The sequence below is a fragment of the Leucopleurus acutus genome, assembly GCF_964270905.1.
Source record: "Leucopleurus acutus genome assembly, chromosome: 19".
NCBI classification, from domain to species: domain Eukaryota; kingdom Metazoa; phylum Chordata; class Mammalia; order Artiodactyla; family Delphinidae; genus Leucopleurus; species Leucopleurus acutus.
This window is the reverse complement of record NC_139161.1, coordinates 158,360-172,132: the sequence shown is the minus strand read 5'-3', so window position 1 is coordinate 172,132 and position 13,773 is coordinate 158,360. Positions and strand designations below refer to the sequence as shown.

General features: G+C 42.7%; 1 protein-coding gene across 6 annotated transcripts in view; it reads right to left on the bottom strand.

Annotated features, from left to right (window-relative positions):
* HELZ (helicase with zinc finger) overlaps nucleotides 1–12,722 on the bottom strand; it is a 155,010-nt gene extending 142,288 nt beyond the window's left edge. For 2 of the 6 annotated variants that reach the window (XM_082861322.1, XM_082861327.1), the window contains exons 1-3: nucleotides 12,682–12,720; nucleotides 11,314–11,369; nucleotides 7,106–7,162 (exon numbers count right to left, since the gene is read on the bottom strand). The gene's annotated coding sequence lies outside the window, so the exon portion shown is untranslated. Of the gene's footprint in view, nucleotides 1–7,105; nucleotides 7,163–7,516; nucleotides 7,609–8,392; nucleotides 9,298–11,313; nucleotides 11,373–12,681 lie in introns of those variants that run through there. The other 4 variants (XM_082861323.1, XM_082861324.1, XM_082861325.1 and 1 more) reach the window with 4 other exon arrangements.
* Nucleotides 12,723–13,773: the final 1,051 nt, after the last annotated feature.

Sequence of the window (13,773 nt, the reverse complement as noted above, 5' to 3'; positions counted from 1 at the left end):
AAGCCCGTGCGCCACAACTGCTGAAGCCCGCATGCCTAGAGCCTGTGCTCCACAACAAGAGAAGCCACCGTGAGAAGTACACGCACTGCAATGAAGAGTAGCCCCTGCTTGCCGCAACTAGAGAAAGCCCGCACACAGCAACGAAGACCCAACGCAGCCAAAAATAAATAAATTAAATAAATAAATTTTAAAAAAAAAGAAACTAAAGAAATAAAATATATTTTGGGGAGAAATAGGAAAAATTATACATGGACTTGATATCTGATAGTATAACTATTAGTATTACTGAATTATCTTCTTAGGTGTGATAATGGTATTATGTTTATGAAGAAATATGTCCTCATTCTTAGGAGACACATAGTGAAGTATGAATGAAATGCCATCTAAGATGTCTGCCACTTACTTTCACCTGGCTCAGGAAAAAGAAAAATTCTAGCTATTTGACAGAGAAAGAGAGACAAGGCAAATTATGACATAACGCTAACAATTGGGTATTATACTATTCTTACAACTTCGCTGTAGGCGTAAAGATTTTCATAATATAAATTAAACTAACAGTTTTCTTTAACTTAAAAAAGATTCAAAACCCAAACTAATCCAGAAGTTATAATCTTCTTGTAAATATATTTTATTTTATGCTGCTTAATTCATCTCCTCCAAATTAAAAAAAAAAAAAGATTGAAAAGGGGTGACTTATTTTACATAGTAAGGAATTATAGCTAACATCCAGGAGTAATATTTAGGTTTCCTTCAAATTGATATTGAATACAGTCTTTTTAATCATCTGAGCAGTTTATACTGATCTTGGGCTCATTAATTGCTAACTTACCTAGTTTTTTTAAATAAATATGTTTATTTGTGTGGGTTTTTTTTTTTTTTTTGCGGTACGCGGGCCTCTCACTGTTGTGGCCTCTCCCGTTGCGGAGCACAGGCTCCGGACGCACAGGCTCAGCGGCCATGGCTCACGGGCCCAGCCGCTCCGCGGCATGTGGGATCTTCCCGGACCGGGGCACGAACCCGAGCCCCCTGCATCGGCAGGCAGACCCCCAACCGCTGTGCCACCAGGGAAGCCCAATATGTTTATTTGAATACAATTACCTTATCCCTTAAAGAAGCCAGAAAGAAGATTAAATAACCCAGAAGACACAGTTGGAAACTGTAAAGAGGTATAAGAAATAGAGTCACTGGCAGAAGAGAAGAGCAGATCTCTTGCAAAGCTGCATTCCATGTACCCTGCCTGGGTCAGACATAGTTCATCTTGAGCCAAAGATCCAGTAGACACCCATCTGCCCAAAATGCCTTTTTCCAACTGAGAAAGAAGTGAAAATGCTAAGACATATGAGAACATTCGTTGCTGTCTACAGCTAACTGAATTAGAAATCTTTAATACCATTTCTAGTCCTGAAATGCTATTATTCTACATAAAACACCTTTAAAAACAAGTATATATTATCATTTCACACCCATTAGGATGGCTACTATCAAAAAAATAGAAAATAACTGTTGGCGACGGTGTGGAGAAATTGGAACCCTTTTACATTTCTGGTGGACATAAAATGGTGCTACTGCTATGGAATACAAATATGGGGATTCCTCAAAAAATTAAACACAGAATTACCATATGATCTAACAATTCCACTTTTGGGCATTTCCCAAAAGAACTGAAAGTAGGGACCTGAACAGATATGTATACACCCAAGTTCACAGCAACATAATTCACAACAGCCAAAAGGTGGAAGCAACCCGAGTGTCTATCAAAAAAATGGATGAATTTTTAAAAATATATTTACATACAATGGTATATTATTTAGCCTTAAAAAGGAAGAAAATGCTGCCACACGCTACAATATGGATGAACCTTGAAGACATGCTAAGTGAAATAAGCCAGTCGCAAAAAGACAAATCTTGTATCAGTGCACTTACATGAGGTACCTATGGTATGAATGGACCCTATTCAAATTCTTAGAAACAGAAAGTAGAATGATGTTTGCCAGGTGCTTGAGGGAGAGGGGAATGGAGGGTTAGTGTTTAATGAGTACAGAACTTCAATTTGGGAAGATGACAAAGTTCCGGAGATGGATGGTGGTGCTGGCTGTACAACAATGTGAATGCACTTAATGACACCGAATTGTATGCTAAAATGATTAAAATGGTAAATTTTATGTTATGTATATTTTAACAATATTAAAAAAAACCCCACAAGTATGCAAGCCGTAATACCCTCCTAACCCTCCTTAAAAGGAGTGAGACCCATGTCCTAATCCCGATGCAAACTTAAGGAATGCTCACTGCACATTTCCCAATCTTCCCTGCCCATGAAGGAGAAACAAGAGCTGGCAGGGCAGCGCCAGAGCCAGGGGCGGGAAATTGGTCCTGATGTTCATCCCAATGAATAAACTCAGAAAAGCCAAAACAGAGGGTAAGGCCCAAGGTGACTGACAGAGGCAGGCCAGGGAAGAGAAGGCAAAGGCAGAAGGAAGGAAATCCTTGAGAACATGGGCAGCTGGTGAGACTGGGAAGGGACACCACAGCTGTGCGCAAAAGGAGGAGCAGAGAACAGGGGAAATCAGAGAAGGGAACTGCCCCAAGGTAAGGAGAGAGCAGCAGGAGAAAAAGAAGAATTGTAAACAAGAAGGGCTTCATTCAAGAAGCCATTCCTCCCAAATACCAGCAGCAAAATGACTTCCTTCCACTGAGGTGGCCATTTGTATCTAAAGAAACCAAGAAAGTTGGTGAAGCCTGTAAAAAGTTAGGAAGAAAAACACTTGTCTATGTAAGAATATTAATATACCCCCATCCACAGAGAACTGTGTACTGCCATTTTTTTCATTTGTTTTTGTCTTTTTTCTCCCACAAGAAGAGAACACTTACTTGTTTAGGGATAATTTCAATCAGGGCCTACCTTTTTTATTTGTATCAAACACTAGTACGCCATGAATGAGCTGAAGCGTTCTAATGGCACAGGGGTAAGAGTATAGGCTTGAAGCCAGCTCTGCCTCAATATGAATCCTGGCATTGTGACCTGAGGCAATCTGCTTAAACATTTGCTTTGATTTCCAAATCTGCAAAATGGGAATAATAACAGTGCTACACTTCAAGGCATTGCTGCAAGAATTAAATAGGGTAAAATATGAAAGCACTTAGAACAGTGTCTGGCCCACACTAATCACTATTAAGGTATTAGCTTCCTATTATACTCCAGACCTAGAACATGAGCTCCAGGAGAGCTGAGATTTTGTCTGTTTTGTTCCCTGTTGAAGCCTCAGGTACCTCACATAATTCTTTGTTGAATAATAAAAATGTACTGAATGCCAGCAACACAGAAGCCCAAAGGAACAGCATCACCTTTCTGTTATTACCAACAAGTAAAACCTGCGTCACTTCAGGCTCACAGTTCACAGAGGGTTTTCTACACCTTATCTCAGGTGATTCTGTGACGCTGCCATTATTACCTCCGTCTCACAGACAAACGAAGGCTCAGAAGACGTAAATGATTTGCCCAGGAATTCTGGCAATTAATACTACTTCTGTTCACTCTAGACCCCCACCCAGAAAGCTCAGAACATACCCTACTGAACTGTTCAATTCTCCTTAACTACAGATACACAGAGTTCAGGTTCACCAAAACACTCTATCCGATTTACTTCAATATAACTGATGGAGAGGGAGGAAACAGATGAAACAGCATTAGTAACTATTAAAGTTGAACAACGGGTACAGTGGGACTGATTATACCCTTTCCACTTCTATACATCTGGAATTTTCCATAATAAAAAAAATGTAATTAAGAAATAAACTCTTCACTCCCAACATAAGCTCTGCCACGTCCAACTTCCTATTGAGCACACCTGGGTGCGAGGAAAACACCGCAGAGAAGTTTCTCAGTCTGAGGCAGTGAAGAGAGTGCTGGACTGGGAATCAGGCAGCTGCAGTCTACACTCTGCTTTATCTAACTGTGAGACCTCACTGGTCCCTCTAGTTCCTCTGGGCCCTGAACTTCCTCATCTGTTCCTTCCAGGGTTAAGATTCTGATTTCACCTTTCTACTAGTTCCTTAAACTCACAAAACCAAACTCGTCTTTTCTCTATCCTAAACCCCTAAGGCCTGTTCTTCCTCCTGACTTCTGTATTCCTGCTGCCCCATTTTGCCAGCCATCCAACCATAAAAACCTCAGCATCATCTCTGACTTGAGACATAGAACTGACTGTTCGCTTCCCCTCCTACCTAATCAGTCACCACATCTCTCTGTTCAACCTCCAAAATACCTCTTGACTCCACCACCTCCTTTCATCCCCAAGTACACCAACTCAGGCACTCATCATCCCTCACCTGGAGTAATAGCAGGAACCCAACTGAAAACGCTGTCTCTAGTTTCTCCTCACTGACAATCCATCATATTCATTCTCCAAAACCCAGTCATGACCTCTCAACAGCCGCACTGTCCGCTACGTTCCTTCATGTAACCCAGAGTCCGGGTAATTTGGATACGCAGTTTCCGGACAGCCACCTCATTTCCAACACCACCCCTCAGCCTTTGCTCAAGCTACCCTTCCCTCCAGAATGCCCCCTTCTTGCCATGGCGCCTCAATTTCACAGTGGTGCAATTTAAATGCCACCTCCTCAGTTGAAGTGTTAGCTTATATCCCCAAGGGGGCAGTATCACTCCCTCCACTGAACCCCTAAGCACCTTGTCTGAACCCCTCTTACAGCACCCTTCAAATTCCTATTAGTCCTTTCTTGTTTTGGTGCCCCTACTCTCTCTACTAGATGATTCGTTCCTTGTCAGAGGAAATGATGTTTGATTCATCTTTGTATCCTTCGGAACAGAGCTTCTCAAAGTGCCGTGGCACTGTGGTATGCCGTGAATGAGCTAAAGACGTTCTAGTCAGTGATCCCCTCAGCCCTCCACAAAGCGACTTCAGAGCCAAAGTCCCAACAAGTCAAGCCTCTAGCAGCCTCAAGCAGCCTCCTCCTTCAACCAAGTATATGCCATGACGACTTGAGAAGCACTAAGAGGACGCAACACGTGGTACACACGGATGCGTACTAAACATTTGCCAAACTGAATCTTGGAATAACTCACCTGTTCCCCTTCAACCACTATTCTCAAGAAAATTTACCATCTAGACTAGACTCTCTCTGAACATTCTCACTGAACATGTTCTGATCATCTTTTTAATAAGCACCTGTTTATTAGCTGGTTATACGTGCCTTACCATCCAAAGCCCACATCGATAGTTTACTGATTAAAATAGCAAAGGATATGAACAAACAATTCACCATGAAGAGACTCAAAGAGAAAAATTCAACGTTATAGAACAAAGAAGTACAAATGCCACTTTACACTATTAAATAAGCAAAAACTTTTAAGGAAAAAATGTATTTATATCCAGTTGTGGTGAAACAGGTTCATCTGTATATCTGTTAGTAGTACAAACTGGTATAACATTCTTAAAAAACAGTATTGCGATATATATCAAAAGCCATAAAAACATTCATACCATTTAACACAATAATGCATTCAAAAATTTATCCTAGAGATATAATTAGCCAGAAAAAAATACAATATCTACAATAACATAGATTCAAGTATTAACTGAAAACCAGCCAGCAACATAAACATCTAACATAAAAAGATTGAAGTAAATTACTGACGGCATGACTTGATGAAATATTTTGCAGTCTCTCAAAGTGTAATCATGTCAATTAAAACTGTGACAACTATAACATGGAAATGTTTCATAATCTAATAAATAAGAAAAATTCAAATTATATGCATCATAATTAAAAATGAGTACAATAATATATATGTGTGTGTGTGTGTGTGTGTGTGTGTGTATATATATAGATATAGATATATATCTATACATATATATTTTTTTAACAGAATGCCAAAAAAAAAATCAACTGTTTTAGGGGTAGTAACCCAAATACTTAACAATTTACTTAATAACAATTCTTAAATTATTTTGTAATTTAAGAGAGAAAGTTCTACCATACTGAGGAAACTAGGGGTCCCAGGATGCAAACTCGATATACTCTCAGGAAGAGGACCACACCTCTCTTTTACTGCTCACTTTGGCCTTAACTGAGAACGCTCATGCACTTCTTATCACAATGACCTATGACAACCCAGACCCCAGCTTTCCAAGGACCAAGAAACCAGCTCAACTAGTCTTCTGATCACCCCCATGAACCTGCGGGGGATGAATGTGCAAACTACCCTAACTCAAGAAACAACAATGTTTTACTTTAGCAATCAATAAGTAGCCAAGCCTAAGTTTAATTATAAACCCTAAAAGTATATAGCATTGTCTCATTAAAGTCTCTGGGACTAGTATTAAAAATGTATCAAAAAATAATTTTAGCACTGATGCCCCACAAGGACAATATTAAAACAGTCTTCTGTTTTTCTGTAGTATTACCGTTTTCTTAGTTTAATACTGAATGGCCAAGATACTATAATGGACCAAGAAGATTACTAACTGTGAAATAATAAATACTCAAGACTAAAATGTCATTCTTAGGGCATTTCAGCAAAAAACAAATAATTTGAAGGACTAATACAACCATTAGGAAAAAAGTTTAACCTTTTGTTTCCTTTGAAGTGTTCTTGGCATCTAGATCCTCAAAAATGCAGATATATACAGTCATTCATGACAATACACACATAGTAGATAACAGGAAAAACAAACAATTTAATACTTAACCCGTTCATCAGAGCACTGGGTGATCAACACTCAAGAATGTTGACACAAAAACTGAAGGACCTCTGAAGATCCAATCATATGCAGATAGGTTGAATCCCTGTGCAGTTACTCATTCAAAACAGAAGTGGAAGGTTAACCTACCCGCACTTCTCTTCAAACAAACTGACAAAGCGTCAGGCAGTCTGTCTGGAGTAGGTTCGCCACCATCCAGTCTGCTCCAGAAGGAGCCAATCCAGTCAGGTCCCCACTGCTGCACCAGTGCCCTACTTCCTCCACCTTGTCCCACCTCATCTTGCTGACCAGACACCCTCCTCTAGATTAAGTCTCTTTTGTCTTTTCCTCAGGCATTATCAAGTCCTTGCTTTGTAAATAAGGCTCTCCCAGACCTTACTCACCTGCAGTTCACTGCACTGGGTATCACCCAAATAGCCCATCAGAGCTCTTTATAATTTCTGAAAGAGAGAGAAGGAACCTTTTAATACATACTAGAAAACACCACTGCTGATGTATCAGTTCTGAAGCATTTGTATCCAGTGGTCACAGCATATGGTCCTTTGGTCCATAGTACTTCAATAAAATGTAGCATAACCAGCCAGGACCAAGAGTCCTGAGATAAGGGTCCAGAGATAAAAGTTTGGTTTAATGTTGCTACTAATCAGCTGTGTGACCTTGGGCAAGTCACTTGACTTCTCCAGGCCTCAATTTCCTCATCTGGAAAATAAGACAGACTAGATAGAAGCAGCAGAGCATACTGCAATGGAAAGAGAACGCCCTTTCCAAGGCACAACGCCAGCACCACTACTTACTAGTCTTGCGACGTTATGTTCGTTAATTCACATTTAACCTAAATTTCCTCTGCAAAGCAGAAATAACAGCTATCTTGGAGTTGTTCTGAAAACTAAAGGAAAGATAATGAGTTATAAAAAGCCTATAGTGGGCTTCCCTGGTGGCGCAGTGGTTGAGAGTCCGCCTGCCAATGCAGGGGACACGGGTTCGTGCCCCGGTCTAGGAAGATCCCACATGCCGCGGAGCGGCTGTGCCCGTGAGCCATGGCCGCTGAGCCTGCGCGTCCGGAGCCTGTGCTCCGCAACGGGAGAGGCCCGCGTACCGCAAAAAAAAAAAAAAAAAGCCTATAGTAAGTATACTGTGCATCTCATCATAAAATTCCACAGATGATAATTACCAACATTACTCCCAGCCCTAAGGTTATGTGAATTCAATTTCCAATTATTTATTTCCTTACAAGATCAACAAATCAAAACTTTACCAACCTGACAATGCAATTAACTGTTTGAGTGTTTCACTAACAATTCAATTACAGTTATCTTAAACTAATGGAAGTTTAAGATTATCAATATTAATTAACATCACAGAAAATAAGGGCGGAATCCCTGCTTATCATCTAAATGGGTTCAGTGGCCATGCCTTCCCTGACTTCTCCCTCTGCTTTCACTACTGCCCGCGCACCTAGGCAAGAGAGGTCTTCCGAACACCACGTAACACCAACTGCTTTCTACGGTCAGATTAGGGGACACGGCTAAAGATGGGGAAGGAGAGCAGAGGCTTTTCATCTTTTTTCCTACATACACTTAGCACTGCGCCCATTTGTTTACCATAGCATGCATCAGTTTTACATAAAAATAATAATTGTTTTAACTATATTAGTTACACATATTGCCTACTGAAAGGAAGCTCGCCTCACAGGAATATTTTCACCACAAGGAGAATATCGACAGAAGAAAGCAAAAAGGCAAATTCAGATGTTCCGAGAACACCTAAAATATGGCACAGAAACAACAAAAATCACAAACATTCACACATCACAATGGTTTACTCAAAAAAATTTGCCGTGCATTCTTTGAAGAACCTAATGATGAGTCAGAGTTTTGGAGAGTCAAAACAAGTTGAACACACAAATTCTGGCTTTACCATACAACTTCCTGCCCTTGGAGAAACTGACCCAGTACAATTTACACCAGGAAACAAGTTGGTATGACTCTTTAGTAGTATGCTGAAAAACTTTCAATTTGCTTTATACAATTGGTAGCTTTTAAAATAAAGATATATACATATATAAATATATATGCACACATGTATATACACATAAATTAAAAATCTTCATGTTATATCTACTATTTATTTTTGAAAGAGGAATATTAACTCTATTAAATTCAGTGTAGCTCAAAAGGATAATCTCAGCCACCGGTGAAGTGACAGACCACTAAGTTTTACGCTGCTCCTAGCCAATGCTACCGAAGTCATCCCGACTACACCCAGCAATTTAAATGAACTACAAGCTGCTGTGGCCACACTCTCCACACATATACTTCTCTCCTAGGAAACAATTCAAACTATTACTTAGAAATCAAATTATATTTGCATGTATACTTATCCAAGTTTATGGAAATAAACAGCCATAACAATTTGTTTATAATTTTTTAAGTAGCTCCTCCCCATCTCTTGTTTACTGACAAGTTGATAAACTTGGCCCCAAATCTACTATGCATTTAAAACTGCTACGCATTTAAAACAACAGGCAAAGGACCTTACTTCTTGTGCTGGGCCTGCATTTAGAGTCTTAAATATAGTCTGACAGATAATTATAGACTAATTTGCATTTAATATCAATACCATGCCTACTTCTTAAACAGAGAACAAAAATGCATGTGTAAGATCTGGGCTACTTATTTGCAGGTCCCTCTGCAATATTCTTAGCCTTTCATGAATAGGCTCTATATTTTTAAACTACACAAGGCCTTTGCAAGTAGGAATGATTTCCCCTGTTATTTTGGCATCACTCCCTTCTCCAGTAAAACACTGGACTGTCCATAAATGTATACAGACTTTAAAACAATGTAGATTGAATACTTATGGTACTAGAAATGAAACTTCTTGCTAACAACTGCAAAAATCAAGCACACCAGCTGATAGAGAGGCACTTACTGACTCCCCAAAACTCCCGCCTTACCTAAAAATAGTGTCCCAGCTTCCCAGCCAAAAGGACAGACTAAAAAAGCTGTGTCTTCATTCAGCTCAAAGACACAGACCCCCGCTTCACCACAAACTTCAATACTATGGCATTTCCCATTTTAGAATACTTCGTGTGACAACCTGTTTGGTGGCCAACCACCAACTTCACTTTGAAGTGAATACTAACACTTCACATGGTCTACATGTGTGAAAATTGTGGAAAATGTCTTGACACAGCTCAGGCCAAACAACACTAGCCACACAAGATTACCTATTTCTAAATATTCCCTTTTGGATTATAAACAAACATCTCCATAGGCCCAAAAGTAGATCATTGGTTCTTTCCACAAAGTAATATGTATTAAAAAAAAAAGATAAAAGGTACAGTTTGGGAGGTCTAAGGCATGAATATGCCTCCATCTGTAAGCTGAAAATAAATTTTAAAATCCATATTTGCTCTGCTAAGAATAAAAATAAAAATATATGTAATACACACAAGCACTTCTGAGTTTCAAACACAAGCAAATGTGGTGTGTGCACTTACAAAAAGATCTTGGTTTATGTCCACCTTCCTCTCCCAAGTTTTTTTTTTAAGGCAAAAATGTCAATTGTATGCCTCAATCTGGAATAAAATAAAGCACAGCTTACTCTTCTTAAACAGATGTGTGATAGAGATGAAAACTTTGTGAGTGGACTTCAAAATTCAAAGGCTACCCAGATGTGTTAAAGGAAAAACAAACAAAACGCTGCAGTAACCAATCTACCATAACAACTTACATTTCCTCAATAAACCATAGTAAAATATTTTACACACACACTCACACACACTGTGGTACAGTACATCTACGATGACTAAAATAAAAAATAAATAAAAAGGTATATTTTTAAAGTTGAGAAAATTGCTTGTGAAGAATGTAAAATTAGCAAACCACTCTCCTTCTCACCAGTACAGAATACTGACTGTTCATTGACACTATATTAATAATGTTCTATAAATCCAAAGCCTTATAAGTTAGATTAAATAAAGCAACACTCTGAATTCACACACTACATGTGACCAGAAGATAATGACAAGCCAGTCTCATCCCTAATAACCTATAACCAAAATGCAACACTATCATTTTTATTTCCAAATAATTATGAGAGAGACAAGCACTGTTCCATTTTTCAGAAAATAAAAGCAGGATGTGCCTGAAATAACGCTTTCCAATGGAAAGGGTGTACTTTACACGAGTCCCACAAACTGCAGACATACAAAATCCACATACACAATCACTAACACTCAATGCAGACTAAGTGATGGACACCAAAGCACAGATAAAATTAAGACATTCAATTAAAGTTACACAAGGGAATTTAAATAGGCAAACTATAATTACCCCTGGTGAAGATACTAATCAAGGATGGCTGCAAATAACACTTGGCTCTGGATAAGCTCCAGTAGCTGAAAAGTTTGGTATACTTGACACAGTTGTCCTTTCCAAATCTAGCCCTGCCTCTACTCCCATTTGACTGAGTGAGTGATTTGGAAATAAAGATGGCCCCATCAAATTACTTAGTTTCAGTCTCACCCTCATGACTTGATTAAAATAAAGAAGGAAAAAAGGTAAATCATTTTTAACTGCAGTCTCACCTTACACATCTCACCAGCACTGTAGTTCTTTAGTGATCAATTACTTCATCCAATTCCTGAGATAAACAGAAAAGTATAATGTGTCTATACAACACCAGTAAGAGACATGATCAGTAGCAAACATTCTATCAGCCTGAAGTGAAAGGGCATATAAATTTCAAATGGAAAAAGTTACCAAAATGGTATACAGTATGCAGCTTTGTAAATGAGTCTGTTTGCTTTACTTTAAAACAAAAACATTTCCTCTCTGTGTGATGAAAGAATAATTATAAAGTGCTCTTAAAATCCAAACATAAAAATGTCATATCTGACTGACCTTACTTTCAAAACATGAAATAAAAAAAAGGAGAAAAAAGAAGAGATGAAGGAGAAGAAATCCATTCATAAGAGTTTAAGAGAGGGCAAAATTAAGAACTAGCCAGGACGACGCCTTCCTCCCCCCTCCCCCCGCCCAACTCTAGGAATCCACTGTCTCTGGAGTTACACATCTATTAACGATTTGCCTGAAAAGTGTAAGTGGTGAGGGTGAAGGAACAACAATTTTGAGTTTCAAACAAAACCTGAGGGTCTCAATCCAAGAAGAATCCTAAGACCCTGATTTCCAACCCTGGCTGGAGGATCCTCAGCAAAGGGGAGGGTGCAGAAGCCTCAAATAATTTGGGATCAATCAAAGTTCCTTAGATAAAACTGCGGTCCCTTAGCTCAAGAAAAGGGAAGTCTTGAAGGAATCTCCAGGAAAGGATCCTCTGTTTTTATTTTTGTTGATGTGCTTGTGGGCCAATGAGAATTTCCGAGGAGGGGGCGGAGAAAGGGGGTAAAGAAAGTAAAGCTCAGGCAACAGCCCTCGGCGGGGGAGGGAGGGGTGCACCCCTGACCCACTTTTCCCCGCGCCCACCCTCCGGCCCCCGCCCCACCCCGCGTGGAAGTCCGAGCCCAGAGGGGGCAATCGAGCGGGGCGTGGGAGGCCTGCACGCTCCCCACCCCCAGCCGCGACCCGGAGGAGGCGAGCGTGCAAGGCGGCTCGACTCCCCCTCCCGGAGTGCCGTGGGCTGGACAAACCTCCCTCAGGCTCGCGGCCGGGGTCTGCGAGGCCCCCTCCACGGCCTGGGCCGAGGGCTCCGCGACCCCCAGCGGAGGGGAAGGGGGCCAGGGAGGGGAAGAAGCTGTAAACAGCCCCAGCGTCCGGGCCTCGCCTCGAAGAGCCCCGCTTCCCAGGCCCCGCCGCGGGCCGTCTGGGCCCCAGGCCCGCCCCGGGGCCGCCCTTCCCGGGACTCGGAGGACCGGAGGGGAGTCCGGTCCCCTCTCCGGAGGGCTCCGGCAGCTCGCGGAGCGGTCCCAGCAGCAGAGAAGGGGGAAGTCAGGACTTACCTGTCATTACTTTCTACGCCATCTTGGATCCACTTGTCAACGTCCCCACAAAGCATTATGGGTAAGAAAGAGCCTTTAAAGTGACTCCCCCCCTCCCTCGGCCTCGGACTCCCGCCTCCCGCCGCCGGCGCCGCCCCTCGGGCCGCACCTCCCGCCCGGAAAGTTGCCCCGGGTGGCTGGGAGGCCCAGAGGCCCGCAGCCCGGCCCCCCTCCCTCCCCCGTACTGTTTGCCTTTAAAATTCCCCCCCTCCATGTTTAAAAACGTGGCTTTGGGTCTTTCCCGTCGCTCCTGCCCCGGCCTCCCTTGCCCCCACCCTTCGCCTCCACGCCGGTTCCCCGTACCCCGCCGCCCTCCTGTCCTGGCAGACACCCCACGTCTGCATTTAATCAGCCCGAGGTTTCCCTGCTGCTGGCAGCAAAGAGCTGCTCATTGATTTATTTATGCGTCTGTTATTGCTCTAGATCTTCGGTGCCCGGAGGCGGGCTTCTGCTTCCCGCCCCCGGGCAGCCGGGGGTCGCCCTCGGGGCCCCGGAGCCCGGCAGCCCTGCAGACCAACCGGCGCTCTGACTGCCGCATCCGCGGATGTAAAGATGCCTCTGTCCTGCCAAACCGTTCCGGGGCCGTCGGGCTCCGGAACCTGGGCGGACACTGGGTCCCCGAGCCAACCGGCATCGCAGCGCGTTAGGGAGGGGGAGGGGAGTACTAAGCGAAAAGCAACTTTTACCCCTGTTGACTCTCCCTTCCGCTGTCTCCTCCCCTCGGCCGGTAATGCGATCCGCGACCCTCTAGATGGGGACCCCACCCCTCCCCTAGGAATGTGGTTTTGGGCTCTGCCGAATCCACCCTTTTACAGTCCGGGCTGCTTGCGAACTGGGACTTCCCGAGGCAGGTAACTCGAGGGGCGCAGATTGCGAGCTCTGGCCGGGGAGCAGAGGCGCGCCAGGGCTCGAGGGAGGGTCCGGGAGAGGGGTCGGGGCCGGAAGGAGGGTGCGCCCGCCGCAGTCCACCTGCCGGGTCCCAGCCGGGCGGCGAGCGCTGGCGGCCGGGCGAGCGAAGGACCGCGGGCAGCACTCCGGCCCAAGGCTGGTTGG